The sequence below is a fragment of the Megalobrama amblycephala genome, linkage group LG1 (assembly GCF_018812025.1).
Source record: "Megalobrama amblycephala isolate DHTTF-2021 linkage group LG1, ASM1881202v1, whole genome shotgun sequence".
Classification (NCBI taxonomy): domain Eukaryota; kingdom Metazoa; phylum Chordata; class Actinopteri; order Cypriniformes; family Xenocyprididae; genus Megalobrama; species Megalobrama amblycephala.
Window position 1 is genome coordinate 1,711,906 of NC_063044.1, and position 17,025 is coordinate 1,728,930.

Sequence of the window (17,025 nt, forward strand, 5' to 3'; positions counted from 1 at the left end):
TGTCGAGTACAATCAGGACACAATGGATCAGGCTCTGAAGAGAGTGAAGGAAATGCGAGCAGACTTGTGCGGCACAGGAGATTTTACAGCCTCTAAAACACATCTACAGTCGGCCCTGTTACCGTGACCACCCCAGAGAGGTACAACAACACCTCAACATGCATCTACTGTACTTGTTGCCTGCAGTATCAGGTAGGGTTCGCTGACTGATTTGTAAAAAATATATCATACTGTTGTATAAGACCTGGGTAGGTAACATCAAAGATAATTGATAATTAGTATACAGTTTGGGGTTAGCGGTATTGTTCTGTTCTGGGCAAGTTCAGCGATTAAATCTTAGAGACACATTCGGGGATGGATGGAGCATTGAAATATTAGCCAGATTCGACGAAAATGCTTTGCCATCTAATTAGTTATTAATTTCAGAAAACAAAATGTAGCAGTGAAAATGGCCAACACCTCTGACTGATGTGAGCAGAGGATCTTTTGACAGAGCTAACAGTAGTATAAACAAGACTTAAGACTCAGATGTTTTTTCTCTCTTCAGCTGTTCATCTTCACTGATGGAGAGGTGGAGAACACTAAAGAGGTGCTGGACCTGGTGAAACGTCATGCTCACTCTCACAGGTAAAGGTCTGCTGGGTTTGATCTTCCCATCATTCTTATCTTCATCACTTACACTAACAGAGTTTATTGTGTGTTCAGGTGTTTCTCATTCGGGATTGGTGAGGGTGCAAGTACTGCCCTCATCACAGGAATGGCCAGGGAGGGATCTGGTCACGCTCAGTTCATCACAGGCACCGACCGCATGCAGCCCAAAGTAAAGCTCTCCACTGGATTTCACAGGCACAAATGTTTCCTAGTCACATGTCTCAATGGTTTCTCTTTCTCTTCAAACTATATCAGGTGATGCAGTCCCTCAAGATTTGCGCTGCAGCCCGCTGTGGTTAATATCTCTGTGGATTGGACCCTTCCAGATGGCATTACTGTTGACACACTGTCTCCACACTTCAATGTGCTCTTCCAGGGTCAAAGGTCACTCATTTATGCCCAACTTAAAGGAGAGGTGAGATGATGATTGAAATGTGATTCATCCACACTGTGAGTGTAACTGGTCTTTATACGGCTCTTTAACCGATCAAACGACTTATAAAATGCTGCAAAATAATTCTCAAAAGTTATCAAAGATGTAACATCGTGTTCGTATTCAGTGCAGAGAACAAAATGCGAATGGCTGAATTACCAATTATAATTAAATTATAGCAAATACCTTGTGTATATTATGTAATATTCACGAGTTTGTTTCCTGCCTGAAATACCTCATTTGTAGTCCTATCATTATTTCTGTGATTTCAGCAAGTGATACATTTGCATAATACGTGCTTATTGTGAAACGTCCTGCTGAAGTCTTTGCAAAGGTGATTTGGGTAAATTGCCGCCCTTCGCCTTGATTGGACCCGGTCTCAAACTGGTACGGCAAAACAAACGACGTAATTGCAATATGTTTACAGATACTAATGAAGCCTCGGAAGCTGAAATCAGCCAGTTATAGGTAAAAGAGGCGTTACGTTTCTGACACATGCTCTAAGCGGTAGACCAATCACAACAGACTGGGCTAGATGACCAATCAGGTGGGTTTTAAAGCAACAGGAAGTAAAACAGAGAGTGAAACAGGTGCTTTAAATCATTCATAGGGTCATGAAACCCTAAACTAAATTTTCTGAGATTTTAACAGAGGTTTGTGTGTTGAACATCATTGAATACAATGTTAGCATCTGTCAGATTTAATTGTAGAGGGAAAGTGGTTCATTTTGAGATTTTTTTCTGCTATTTCCATCTTTCGGGTTTAAAATCTACACCGTGTCCACGTCACAGGCTGAACACTTTGATGATGCGTCAGTGTTTCATGATTATTAATGAGACTGAATTTTCTTATCCTATGAGAAGACACCGTCTCTTAATTATTCAGGACACCATGTGATTCTTTCAAATGACAGACATGTAAAACTGTTAGATCGTGCAGTAGATGAGAGAGGCGTTCATTGGTCTTAAATGTTTGTTTTTGTGGTGTAAAAGTTCAGGTGTGTTGCATGCCATTCCGCGCGATGCTGCCAGGGCAAGACTGCCTGCGGGCGGTTGGTTGGCCATCAACTATCGACACATCGAAACTGTTTGTGTTTAGCAAGCATTTTTCTCGAGAGAGCTATGAGAATGGAAGAAAGGTGGACTTCGGCCTTATTCATCCTCTGACAGACGCTTCAAACAGTGAGATTGCATACAATAAGCTAGAGATGCATTAATGGGTCAAAAACAAGTGTTTGTTTTTGCTTTGTAAGTTTCTGCATCGCACAAGTTCTCTTCAATATCTGTGTCTTTGACACAAACGTGATTCATCCACACTGTGAGTGTAACTGCTCTTTATACGGCTCTTTAACCGATCAAACGACTTATAAAATGCTGCAAAATAAGTCTCACAAGTTATCAAAAATGTAACATCGTGTTCGTATTCAGTGCAGAGAACAAAATGTGAATGGCTGAATTACCAATTATAATTAAATTATAGCAAATACCTTGTGTATATTATGTAATATTCACGAGTTTGTTTCCTCATAAAATCTTTAAGCTAATAAGGTTGAGCGTATTTGGCAACTCGAAAGCGTATTTCAACTCGAGCTTGGATATACCCCCCAGGGACTACTAGTGCATGGAAGAGGAGTACGATAGATGAGATGCCTAATTTATGTGGTGGAGTTGGGGAGGTGGAGGGATTTCGAAACAACTAATGCCAGAGCAGTGCGAGTAGCTGCTTATATGCTCTGGATGTAATTGAAAGATTAGGGTTCCCTCCTCTTGAGATTATGTTTGAGTTTCACTAATTGAAAGTTTAGATGGGTTCAATCCTCCCGAAATTACGTTGTGAACTTCACATAATTTTCGGCGTGCATTTGTTGGAAGCTTTTTTTATGCTTTTAATAAGAACGAAATAAAACTGTCTGAATCAGAAGCCGTTGCTGTGTTGTCAGTCTCCCCTCATCCCCCTCCTCTCTGCAGCTTAACCTTCTGTAGAATTTTTCAAAACTGTGGTGAGAACTGACTGCTGCTGAAACGTCTTGGTTATGTATATAACCTTAGTTCCCTGAATAGGGAACGAGACGCAGCGTAGTCGCTATGGGAACGCCTCTGCGTGATGTCGTCATGAAGCACGTATGAAATCCCAAGCCGGTACTCTTGTGCGTACTGCAGGTCTGAGCCTCAAAGTGCCACGAAGGAAACGAAGTTATATATGGGTGTCTCCCCAGAGAGACTCCACTGAAAGGAGCGTGGTAAGCAGCTAAGGCCGCCACGTACACCTTTAGTGTGGAGGGGGATAGCCCTGAAGGGAATCTTTCCTGCAGGAAGTCCAGAACTGCACTGACCAGGCAGTTAACAGGATCCCGTTGATGATTCTCACACCAGGAAGTGAAAACTTTCCACTTCAAAGCGTATGGTTTCCTCGTGGAGGGAGCTCTGGACTGGAGTATGGTCTCAATAACCTCAGTTGAGAGACCGGAATCTATGAGCTGTGCCCCCTCAGAGGCCACACCCACAGCATCCATGACTCCGGGTGGGGGTGCAGTATCAGACCGCCCGCCTGAGAGAGAAGGTCCTTCCTGATCGGAATCTCCATCGGAGACCCGTCAAGAAGGGATATCAGGTCCGAAAACCATACTCGGGCCGGCCAGAATGGGGCTACTAATAGTAAGACGGGCCTCGTCCCGGCGTACTCTCTCCAGAACTCCCAGGAGCAGCACAATCGGGGGAAATGCGTACAGCGGTAACCTCGGCCATGGCTGTACCATAGCATCCAGCCCAAGAGGTGCTAGGTTTGTCATTGAGAACCACAGTGGACAGTGAGTCGTCTCTCGAGACGCAAACAGATCCACTTGGGCTTTGCCGTGGTTCTCCCATAAGAGCGTCACCACCTCGGGATGAAGTCTCCATTCCCCGGGCCTCGGCCCCTGCCTCGACAGGATGTCTGCTCCCACATTCAGGTACCCTGGGATGTAAACTGCTCTGAGGGAGAGCAGTTTCCCTTGGGACCACAAGAGAATCTGATTCACCAACTTGTAAAATAGGGCGTGACCTCAGACCCCCTTGATGATTTATATATGAGATCACAGCTGTGTTGTCTGATCGAACTAACACATGTCGATCTCTGAGGTCTGGGAGGAAGTATTTCAAGGCTAGATATGGCACATAAATTGCTTAAATACCTAAGCAATTTATGTGCCATGAGAGATGATGGTCCTGCCACAGCGAGTCGAGCACCACTCATGATCGCCCCCCAGCCTGTGAGGGATGCATCCGTCATTAGAGTAACTCGATGACTGATGACACCCAACACCTGTCCTTGGGACAGAAACCAAGGTTTCTTCTATATGTCCAGAGCACGTAAGCATTGCCGCGTGACTTTGATCATATGAAAAAGATTCCCCCTTGGTGAGAACCCCTTGGTTTTTAGCCACCACTGCAGTGGTTTCATGTTCAGTAGGCCAAAATGTATCACATTGGACGCTGATGCCATAAGACCTAACAGTTTCTGGAATTGTTTGACAGTGAGTGACTGGCCTAGCTTTATGTGCGAGACACTCGACAGGATTGATGTCATGCGTGCCGGAGACAGATGGGCCCGCATGATCACTGAATCCCATACCACGCCTAGATAAGTGGTTCTCTCAGCTGGAGAAAGCACACTTTTCTTCGCGTTTAGTCTCAACCCCAACCTTCTCATGTGAGCGAGAACAACATCTCGATGTTGAACCGCCATTCGCTCTGATTGAGCCAGAATCAACCAATCGTCTATGTAGTTGAGTATGCGGATGCCCTGCATACGCAAGGGCGCCAGCGCCGCATCTACACATTTCGTGAAGGTTCGGGGTGACAATGCTAGGCCGAAGGGAAGAACCCTGTATTGGTATGCTTCGCCCCCGAAAGCAAACCTCAGGAACTTCCTGTGTTGCGGAAGGATTAATATATGAAAGTATGCGTCCTTCAGATCTATCGTGACAAACCAGTCCTCGGATCTGGCCAGAAGGATTCAGTGGGGCATCCAAGAGAAAGGACTTATCTCTGTCCTTAATGTCGGACAGATTCAGCCATAGGTGACGCTCCGTGGCCACTAGGGCTATCATAAAGCAGCCGATGGACTTGGCCTTCTCCTTAGTGGCATGGAGGGCTAAATCTGCCGACTGACGGAGCTCTTGGATGAACTCCGCCCCCACTTCATCACTGTTACCCAAATCCTTCAGCAGGTCGGCTTGGTATGCTTGGATGATGGCCATAGTATGCAAGCATGCTGCCGCCTGACCCGCTGCTGAGTACACTTTGCCCACTAATACCGAGGTAGTTTTCAATGGTTTAGTGGGCAATGTCGGGGCTTTAAGGTAAGACGCCGCCTGCGGAGAGAGATGGCTCGCAAGCGTCTCTTCCACTCTTGGCATCGCCCCATACCCGTGTTTCCTCATACCGACCATGTTGCTGTATGTGGAGGTTTGAGGGGTGTAAACAATGGATGAAACCGGTCTCTTCCACGATCTCGGCACCTAGGTGTGGAGATCGTGAAAAAACGGTAGCGCCGACGTGGAGGCTGAGCAGACCTTGATGGTAAAAAGCGTTCATCAAGCTTACTGTGGGTTTGCTGCTCTTGCTTCTCAGCTGGCCAATCGATGTTCAATTTGGCAACAGCGCGAGTAAGCACCTCCATGAGCTCCTCGCTCGCGGGAGAGGGAAGTGGCGAGTCTTCGGTCACCCTCCTCGAAGAGGGCTCGGCGGGGCGCAGCGTTCTCAGCAGGAACTGATCACAATGCACGCAGGCAGCCCCCTGAGAGCTGCCTGGGCATGCTGCACTCCCAAACAAACAACACAAAGGTCGTGTGTGTTCCCGCTCATAATGAAATGGGGACAAGGATGCACACACTTCCTAAATTGCTGTTCGCTCGCCATAATATTCTTTTCAAAATGAATGATGGTAGACAGACAACAATAAATAGGACAGACAAGATCATACGTAGCGGTTGCTGAAGACACAGAAGCTGAATGAGAGTGTGTTTGGGCAGGCTTCATAGTTCCTTGTCAGTGATGTCACCCGCCTGTGATGTACCGTCCCCTGATTGGACAGATTTCATACGTGCTTCATGACGACATCACGCAGAGTCGTTCCCATAGCAACTACACAGCGTGAGTTCCCTTGAAAGGGAACAGGGGGTTTCATGACCCTTTAAATCTATTATAGACCACTTAAACAAAATGATGAACCTGTAAATGAGCATAATAAGGGCTCTTTAAAGGGATAGTTCACCTATCATTTAATCATTTACTCACCCTCATGCCATTGCAAACTTGTATGACTTTCTTCTCTGGAACACTTTTAAATGTAAAACCATAAGTCGATTAGGTTTTGTTTTGTTCAACTGAATAAGTGACTTTTTCACTTTTTCAGATTTGACTCAAAAATGATTTCCAACTTTGTGTGGGGTGGGTTGTCATATGACGTGTTTGAGTGAACTATTCCTTTCAACTGTTCCTTTTAAAAACAATAATTGCTCAAGTTGCATATGTAAAATGTAAAGAAGTGAACCTGAGTATATTGTTTGCCTTGCCTTATTGTTTTGCTATTTCTTGTTGTTAGGCTAAAGACTTTTACATTGTAGGTAATTTGTTTTTAAATCTTTTTAAATTCCTTATTCTTTTCACTCTTTTATAGAGTTCAGGAGGCTCTGAGGGAACAGTGACAGTCAAATACATGCTGAAAGATCAACCAGTAACAAACCAGCTCCACTTCTGCCTCAAACCAACTGAGGAAACAGGGTAACACACACACACACAAACACACATAGAAACACACTGAACTGTAGTGACATGAGCCTTTTTTAAAGTAACATACAGCATTCCTGTTGCTTAAACAGCAGAGTATGGTGCTAGCAATGCCTAGGTCGTGGGTTTGATTCTCAGAGAATCCAAGAACTGATAAAAATGTATGCCTTGAGTTGTATGCAATGCAAGTTGCTTTGGATAAATGTGTCTGCCTATCTGCTTATCTTATGCATACATTTAAATGTAAAGTAAAGTAACAATACATCTCAGTAAACAGTTTTAACAGATTTCATCCATGTTGCCCAGGTTGGCCGTCCATCGGCTGGCGGCTCGGACCCTGATCCGTTCTCTGGAGCAGGAGGAAAGGTCAGGTGATAGAGTTGTGTTTGGCATCAGGAGCAGTATAATGATAAAATGAAGAGCAGGATGGAGCTCAGTGTTCAGGCAGGAGTGAGCAGTGTTCATACAGCCTTCATTGCCATTAATAAAGACAGCAGACAGACTGTGAAAGGACCCCTGCTGCAGAGAAGAGTGCCCACACAAGGTTAGTGCAAGGATTGTGTTTGTTTTTGTATTTTGTAGGAGTGTGTGTGTGTGTGTGCTGGATATTTGTGTCCTTTTATTTAAAATGTTCCTGTCATATAACATTTTACATTTGGTGTATTCATTTAATCAAAATCAAATGCTGTTTTAGGGTCACACTGGCAGATTTCTCAGGGATTTAGTTTTCAGCCCGGACCAAGTGTTCTGACACAAGGTTAGTGATCATATTGTGTGTGTGAATCACTTTTACTGTTACTTGACTATTTACTACAATACATTTGATGTGTTCATCTCATTGGGATCTGAAATCAAGGTGCCATTTTGGCGGTGACTTTTGCATGGCAAGCAGAATCACTCACTCATTAAGAAATTCAATTGTTTTTTAGGGTTTGCTTTGGGAGGTTCACCTGGTAAGATAAATAATATAGATTCTTCTTTTTCAATCTCTCATGCTTTGATTTTGTCTGTATATAAATTTGTTTATATTGTATTTAACAAAATATCTCTTTTTTTGTTCTTATTTTTACTGACCACTTGTCTTTAAGTTTTGTCTTTAAGTTTAATTTTGTTCACTTGAGTACTTACAATATCCCAAATGTTTCCAACTCTTTGTAAATCGTGAGAAAATTGCATTTTTAACCAAGGCTCTGGGACGTGTGAGGAGTCGCCTGTCAATTGCGTCGTACCCGCATTACCCTCAGTTTCCGGTTTATTTTGTAGGAACCATGGAAACACCAAAGACACTAATATATTAAACATTTTAATAGACAAGGGAAAAATTGTTTTGATATATTTATAGACAAGAAAACAAATTTTTATTATGTTGCTTAACACGTTTAGTCTTTTTTTCAATTTACCATGCTTTACCATGCCTCACAGAAAAATTTTGTCAAATAGCTAGCATAGCATAATCACATGCAGCTTTATTTTTATTAATAGTAATACATAATTTTCTCCATCATACAATACGTTTAAAATTAATTGCATGCATTTATCAACAATTGTTTTTTAGGGTTTCTTGGGAGGTTCACCTGGTAAGATAAATAATATAGATTCTTCTTTTTCAATCTCTCATGCTTTGATTTTGTCTGTATATAAATTTGTTATATTGTATTTAACAAAATATCTCTTTTTTTTGTTCTTATTTTTACTGACCACTTGTCTTTAAGTGTCTTGTCTTTAAGTTTAATTTTGTTCACTTGAGTACTTACAATATCCCAAATGTTTCCAACTCTTTGTAAATCGTGAGAAAATTGCATTTTTAACCAAGGCTCTGGGACGTGTAAGGAGTCGCCTGTCAGTTGCGTCATACCCGCGTTACCCTCGGTTTCCGGTTTATTTTGTAGGAACCATGGAAACACCAAAGACACTTTAATATATTAAACATTTTAATAGACAAGGGAAAAACTTTTTGATATATTTATAGACAAGAAAACAAATTTTTATTATATTGCTTAACACGTTTAGTCTTTTTTTCAATTTACCATGCTTTACCATGCCTCACAGAAAAATTTTGTCAAATAGCTAGCATAGCATAATCACATGCAGCTTTATTTTTATTAATAGTAATACATAATTTTCTCCATCATACAATACGTTTTAAAATTAATTGCATGCATTTATCAACAATTGTTTTTTAGGGTTTTCTTTGGGAGGTTCACCTGGTAAGATAAATAATATAGATTCTTCTTTTTCAATCTCTCATGCTTTGATTTTGTCTGTATATAATTTGTTATATTGTATTTAACAAAATATCTCTTTTTTTTGTTCTTATTTTTACTGACCACTTGTCTTTAAGTGTCTTGTCTTTAAGTTTAATTTTGTTCACTTGAGTACTTACAATATCCCAAATGTTTCCAACTCTTTGTAAATCGTGAGAAAATTGCATTTTAACCAAGGCTCTGGGACGTGTGAGGAGTCGCCTGTCAATTGCGTCGTACCCGCATTACCCTCAGTTTCCGGTTTATTTTGTAGGAACCATGGAAACACCAAAGACACTTATATTAAACATTTTAATAGACAAGGGAAAAATTGTTTTGATATATTTATAGACAAGAAAACAAATTTTTATTATGTTGCTTAACACGTTTAGTCTTTTTTTCAATTTACCATGCTTTACCATGCCTCAGAGAAAAATTTTGTCAAATAGCTAATAGCATAATCACATGCAGCTTTATTTTTATTAATAGTAATACTAATTTTTCCATCATACAATACGTTTTAAAATTAATTGCATGCATTTATCAACAATTATTTTTAGGGTTTTCTTTGGGAGGTTCACCTGGTAAGATAAATAATATAGATTCTTCTTTTTCAGTCTCTCATGCTTTGATTTTGTCTGTATAGTTGTGTGTTTCTGTGTTTGCTTGACTACATGAATTTCAGTTTACTACATTTGAGGTGTTGACCTCATTAAGATGAAGGTGAAATGTACTTTTTTTCTGTTTTAAGGAGGATGTGGTAAATAGTTATTTTCATTCTGTTGTGTGAGCCCATGTGAATGTATGTGTGTGTTTGCTAAACATCCTGCTAACACATTCACTTTAGTAATGTTCAGCAGAAAAAACATTCCAAAGCTTTTCTTGTTTGTTAGTTCTTTTGTATGTGTCAGTTCTTGGCTGTTTCTCCAGATCTGAATCTGTTCTGACCTTTGTTTTTCTCTCTCTGTAGCTGCACAATCTGCTCAGCCAATGGCCTTTGGAAGCTTTATGTCATCGCCAGGTAAATGCACCTCAATGCATGTTTTATTACAAAATTGGTACATTTAAATGTTCATGTGCAAGCCTCACCAAACCACACTTACCAAAATTTCAGAATGAGTAGGAGCCATTCATACAGAAAGTGCTTTTTTTTGTGTTCAAAGACCACTAGACTGACTGTAATGGAACAGAAAGTAGGGGTCTTGAGACGCATTTTGAATGAATCGGCTCTGACTAAGTGAATCAAACACATACAGCATAAAACAGGGTTGCCCAAAGTCCGGCCTGCGGGACAATTATGGCTCAGGGATGACTTTCAAATAGGCACACAGCTTGTCTACTAAAGGAATAGTTCACCCAAAAATGAAAATTATCCCATAATTTGCTCACCTCCAAGCCATCCTAGGTGTATATGACTTTATTCTTTAGCCGAAACACAGTCTGGAGTTATATTGGCTATTCCCAGCTTTGTAATGGCATTGAATAGTGCCCGAGTTTTTTGAAGCTTCCAAAAAGCACATCCATCCATCATAAAAGTAATCCATATGACTCAAGTGGGTTAATAAATGCCTTTTGAAGCAAAGCGATGGGTTTTTGTGAGAAAAATATCCATATTTAAAATAAACACGTTCACGAGAGAATTGAGTTATACAGGTGCTGGTCATATAATTAGAATATCATCAAAAAGTTGATTTATTTCACTAATTCCATTCAAAAAGTGAAACTTGTATATTATATTCATTTATTACACACAGACTGATATATTTCAAATGTTTATTTCTTTTAATTTTGATGATTATAACTGACAACTAAGGAAAATCCCAAATTCAGTGTCTCAGAAAATTAGAATATTGTGAAAAGGTTCAATATTGAAGACACCTGGTGCCACACTCTAATCAGCTAATTAACTCAAAACACCTGCAAAGGCCTTTAAATGGTCTCTCAGTCTAGTTCTTTAGGCTACACAATCATGGGGAAGACTGCTGACTTGACAGTTGTCCAAAAGATGACCATTGACACCTTGCACAAGGATGGGCAAGACACAAAAGGTCATTGCAAAAGTGGCTGGCTGTTCACAGAGCTCTGTGTCCAAGCACATTAATAGAGAGGCGAAGGGAAGGAAAAGATGTGGTAGAAAAAAGTGTACAAGCAATAGGGATAACTGCACCCTGGAGAGGATTGTGAAACAAAACCCATTCAAAAATGTGGGCGAGATTCACAAAGAGTGGACTGCAGCTGGAGTCAGTGCTTCAAGAACCACTACGCACAGACGTATGCAAAGACATGGGTTTCAGCTGTCGCATTCCTTGTGTCAAGCCACTCTTGAACAACAGACAGCGTCAGAAGAGGCTAAAGACAAAAAGGACTGGACTGCTGCTGAAGTGGTCCAAAGTTATGTTCTCTGATGAAAGTAAATTTTGCATTTCCTTTGGAAATCAGGGTCCCAGAGTCTGGAGGAAGAGAGGAGAAGCACACAATCCACGTTGCTTGAGGTCCGGTGTAAAGTATTCCACAGTCAGTGATGGTTTGGGGTGCCATGTCATCTGCTGGTGTTGGTCCACTGTGTTTTCTGAGGTCCAAGGTTCAACGCAGCCGTATACCAGGAAGTTTTAGAGCACTTCATGCTTCCTGCTGCTGACCAACTTTATGGAGATGCAGCTTTCATTTTCCAACAGGACTTGGCACCTGCACACAGTGCCAAAGCTACCAGTACCTGGTTTAAGGACCATGGTATCCCTGTTTCTTAATTGGCCAGCAAACTCGCCTGACCTTAACCCCATAGAAAATCTATGGGGTATTGTGAAGAGGAAGATGCGATATGCCAGACCCAACAATGCAGAAGAGCTGAAGGCCACTATCAGAGCAACCTGGGCTCTCATAACTCCTGAGCAGTGCCACAGACTGATCGACTTCCATGCCACGCCGCATTGCTGCAGTAATTCAGGCAAAAGGAGCCCCAACTAAGTATTGAGTGCTGTACATGCTCATACTTTTCATGTTCATACTTTTCAGTTGGCCAAGATTTCTAAAAATCCTTTCTTTGTATTGGTCTTAAGTAATGTTCTAATTTTCTGAGATACTGAATTTGGGATTTTCCTTAGTTGTCAGTTATAATCATCAAAATGAAAAGAAATAAACATTTGAAATATATCAGTCTGTGTGTAATGAATGAATATAATATACAAGTTTCACCTTTTGGAATGGAATTAGTGAAATAAATCAACTTTTTGATGATATTCTAATTATATGACCAGCACCTGTACACCTAGGATGGCTTGAGTGTGAGTAAGTTATGGGATAATCACCTATTTCGGGGTGAAATATTATATGTGGCCGCCACACATAATTTACAAATCATGCAGTTTCTAAGGAAAATCATGTGTTTGCTTTACTGCATGAATTTCTAATGAATTTCGGTTTAATACATTTGAGGTGCTGACTTCATTTTTTTTGCTGATTTTTTTCTGTTTTAGGAAGGATGTGGTAATAGTTATTTTCATTCTGTTGCATGTTCCCATGTGAATGTATGTGTGGTGTTTGCTAAACATCCTGCTAACACATCCACTGCAGTAATGTCCAATGGAAAAAACATTCCAAAGCTTTTCTTGTTAGTTCTTTTGGATGTGTCCGTTCTTGAACTGTTTGTCCAGATCTGAATCTGTTCTGACTTTTGTTTTTTTTTTTCTCTCTTTAGCCACACAGTCTGCTCCGTCACTGGCTTTTGGAAGCTTTAATTCATCGCTGTTTGGATTCAGTTCGATGTCAGTGCAAGGTAAGTTTACCTCAATGTAATATTACTTTTCTGAAAGAGCGAAGTATGAAATGTTTGAAGCAATGATTGTTTTTTTAATGCATCAATTTAGGTTAATTACAAAAATAATGATGAGTTGAAGAACATGCTTCTCCTTCTAAGATAAATTATATTTTATTTTTCAGTCTCTTGTGTTGTTGTTGTCTGTTGTTTTTTTTAGGTGTTGTGATCTGTGTAAGTGGGTTTGTATTTGTTTTTATATTCTGTATATATGGTCTGGTGTGGTGGAGGGATGAGGCAAGGACTCCGATGCAGAGAAGCAAAAGGGCTTTATTGATGTCAAAGACTCAATTTATTTAAAAATGAAGAAAAAAAGGCAAAACAAACAAAAACAAATGGCTCCTGTGTCAGTATCATACGCATACGTCGTGCTGCTCACGTGAACAGCATCTGGCCAATACTGAGCTGGCGTTATGACGTAGAACACGGAAATGCTGCACTGCGTTCACTACGTCAACAGTGTAGGAGACTATATTTTAGCAGATCTGTATTTTATACAGTCAACACTATAGTGTTATTTTACATGAATTTACTTTTCTGTACCTGAATACTACTGTTGGACCTTACTTTATTTGTTAACATTGTTATATTTTATCTATCTATGCTTGTATTTGTTCATTTTACTGACTGACTTGTCTTTAATAATGTTTGAACTTTATTAGTTAGGCTAGTAGTTTTTGCTGTGGTAATCAAGTACTTAAAGTGTTCTTTAAGTAATAAATGGAAAGCAAATTACACCCCCCACCAAAACAATGATCTGATCCGTGACTCAAAAACCGTAATATGATCCCAACTGTTAGTTTTGTGATTTGTTGCAACACTAATTTGCTTAAAATTAGTAATCAATTGAAGACCCTTGTTTTTGTGTGTGTGTGTATGATGGTGTTCTTCTCTCAGGTCAATTTTACCATTATCTTAAATCGATGTCTATGTGTGTTCAGCTGCTCCTGATCCCTCAAAGGACCCGTTACTCCAGCTGGTTTCTCTCCAGAAGGCGTCAGGCTGCTGGGAGCTGGACGCCACACTGGCTGATGTGTTTGGGAAGACGGAGAATGAGCTGACCAATCAGAAACCAGCACAGGTGAGAGATGTGATGAAATAATAAGACAGCGATGATTGTGTCCAGTGTCCAGTAACAAATGCAGTGGATGATGGTTTGTACCACAGGTGGATGGGTCAGTATGGGCCACTCTCCTGGCTCTGATCTGGTTATACAGGCTGTAAAATAGAGCAGCAGGTCGAGTGGCAGTTTGTGGCCATGAAGGCAGCGTCATGGATCGGCTCTCAGAAAGGTGGGATCTCCATTCCAGAACACATTCATTCAGATATCTTCAGTTCTGTTGACACACACTGATGATTTGAGTGTGTGTGTGTGTTTCAGTGGGCGATCTGTCTCAGTGTGTGTGTGTGGGTAATGTCCTGCTCGGATGTCATGTGACCAAAGAGACTCTGGGAATCTGAAGACATCTGGGAATCTTTAAATCTCTCATGATAATGTTTTTGCTGTTTTGAAATTGAAAATAATTTGAATCAGATTAATCATTAACCTTATATTAATTTTTTTTAAAATTTACTAACGCTGTTGAACGAGTCCTGTTGAACGATACTTTCACACAGCAACAGAATCATGTTTATGTGCTAAAAATGATTATGTTCAAACACAAACGTGAATGTTGAACAAGAGCAGCAACATAATGAAAGACTACTATTAAAGTACAAAAATATTTAAATACTCTGTCACTCTTTTTCAAAAACCACCATAAAATAGTCTGTACATCTTCTTCTGAAGCCATATAATACCTTACCATGATTAAATGATGTCCCTTCATTTCAACATGATTCATTTAGAGAAAATTAAAATAGACTACAGCTGTAGTTGACATAATCAGGACTAATCAATAATGTGAAATATTTTACTTCTTTGTCTTGCCATCTATTAAAGGTTTTACTATATAAACAGATTTAAAGGAATACAACTATTGTTATCATGTTCCCTCCATTCCTCAATGGTCCGTGAGCGAGCAGCATCTGGTGGTTCCTTCAGAATGAGGTACAAAGTCAAAAGGCACTTTCCTGTAAATCGATTCTATTAAAACACTTACCTGCATTTTCACTTTTAGATTTGGGTTAAAGCATCTGATAAATGACAAAATGTAAACATTAATTTCAAAGGCAAAATTTTTAAATTTCAGATTTGCTTTTACTGGCTGGATGGACACCCAGAAGCTCTGACACCAGGGACAAGGAACTCCAGCTGTGGCAGGAACCTCTGAGATATGACAGGAAGCTCTGGGATCAAGCTGGCATTAAATGGAGCCTGGAGACCAGGACATCTCAGGCTCTGGTGGATGAGTTCTGGCATTTGAACCTCTGAGACATCCATGACAAGAACCTCTAGGACCATGCAGCCATGATGGGAACACCTGGTCCTGGATGGACACGGCATGGAGCTGGAGACCAGGGGGCTAGATCAGAAACTGGGAATGAGAAGGCCTTGGGTGCTGGTTCAAGGTGAGACCATTATAGGAACCTCTGAGGTGAAGAAAATGACAGCAATCTTTGCTGGCATAGAGGAGGCAGAAACAGAGACATAAACCTCTGGGCCGGGAATCATTAACCGACTGTGAGGCGGTGATGACGGGAACTTCTGGGACAGGGTGGACCTGACAGAAACCTCTGAGCCTGGACAGAGATAACTGGGAGTTTTAATAAATGCATTAAATGATGTAATGATGAATCTGCAAATGTGTTTAGGCTAGTGTTGTTGCCTTGTTCTACTACACTTTGAAAAAAGGTCATGCCCTGAAGTTAAAATTAACCACAAAAAGTCCCACTGAAAGAACTTTGATTCTTTTCAATAAACAGATTAAAGGATTGGTTCACTTTCAAATAAACTTTTCCTGATAATTTACTCACCTCATGTCATCCAAGATGTTCATGTCCTTCTTTCAGTTGAAAAGAAATGAAGGTTTTTGATGAAAATATTCCAGGATTATTCTCCTTACAGTGGACTTCAAATGGTTTCTAAACGGTTGAAGGTCAAAATGTCAGTTTCAGTGCAGCTTCAAAGGGATTTAAATGATACCAGACGAGGAATAAGTCTTATCTAGAGAAACGATCTGTCATTTTCTGAAAAAAAAAAAAAAAATGTATATGCTTTATATAAACAAATGAACAGAATGAACGCAGCACCAGTTACATTTTTTCCGTAAGTAGAATAGGGGAAGGTGTAGGACATACAGCGTAAACTTTATGGAGAAGACGGAAACACGGTTTTGTCGGAGGCACTTAGCAATCCTGGAATGTTTTCATCAAAAACCTTAATTTCTTTTCTACTGAAGAAAGAAAGACATGAACATCTTGGATGACATGGGGGTGAGTGAAATTGTCAGGAAAATTTGTATTTAAAAGTGGACTAATCCTTTAAAATCATTTTCGCCTAACTGAGATAAATCACAAAACCAAAGGGACTTTGTTCAGACCCAGAGAATTTTTCACTCCATCTTACACAATCTTGTCTTTCAGTCTTACTATGCAAGTAAATATTACAATTGCAATATAATTCTCATTTCATCTCCCCCTCCCCCCCTTACAGCGACTGTAAATAGGTCAACAGCACAAACCCACACAGTAAAATGTCATTTCCTCTAAGTGAGCGTGAGAACGTTGAACTGTGGTCTCAGATAAATTACCCAGGTATGGCTCACCTACAGGAATGCTTACCACATTTTTCCATCTTAAAAACATATTATATGCTCTCAATGACAAATGCAGAAAAGTTAGTTCATGACCACAAGGCTAGATTACGGTAATGCTTTACTGGGTGGTTGCCCTGCACGCTTAATAAACAAACCCCAGCTGGTCCAAAACGCAGCAGCTAGAGTTCAGGAAGTATGACCATATTAGACTTAATTCTGGTTGCATCATTTAATCGTTATTTTGCTGTTATCACTGTAAAGCTGCTTTGAAACAATCTGTGTTGTATAAAGCGCTATATAAATAAAGGTGACTTGACTTTAATCTTTGTCCTTGCTGTTTATATTACATATTAAGCTTTTTTCCTTCTTTTTAAGGGTATATACTCAATTGCACTCTTTGTTTATAACATAAGCACTGTTT

The 17,025-nt window shown here is 40.3% G+C and overlaps 1 long non-coding RNA gene and 1 pseudogene across 1 annotated transcript; both read left to right on the top strand.

Annotated features, from left to right (window-relative positions):
- Positions 1-15,384, top strand: part of LOC125246530 — a 38,548-nt pseudogene extending 23,164 nt beyond the window's left edge.
- On the top strand, positions 1,608-7,243 carry LOC125246815. The gene is made up of 3 exons (XR_007179972.1): positions 1,608-1,631; positions 6,743-6,846; positions 7,211-7,243. It is a non-coding gene; the product is annotated as an uncharacterized LOC125246815 (long non-coding RNA).
- Positions 15,385-17,025: the final 1,641 nt, after the last annotated feature.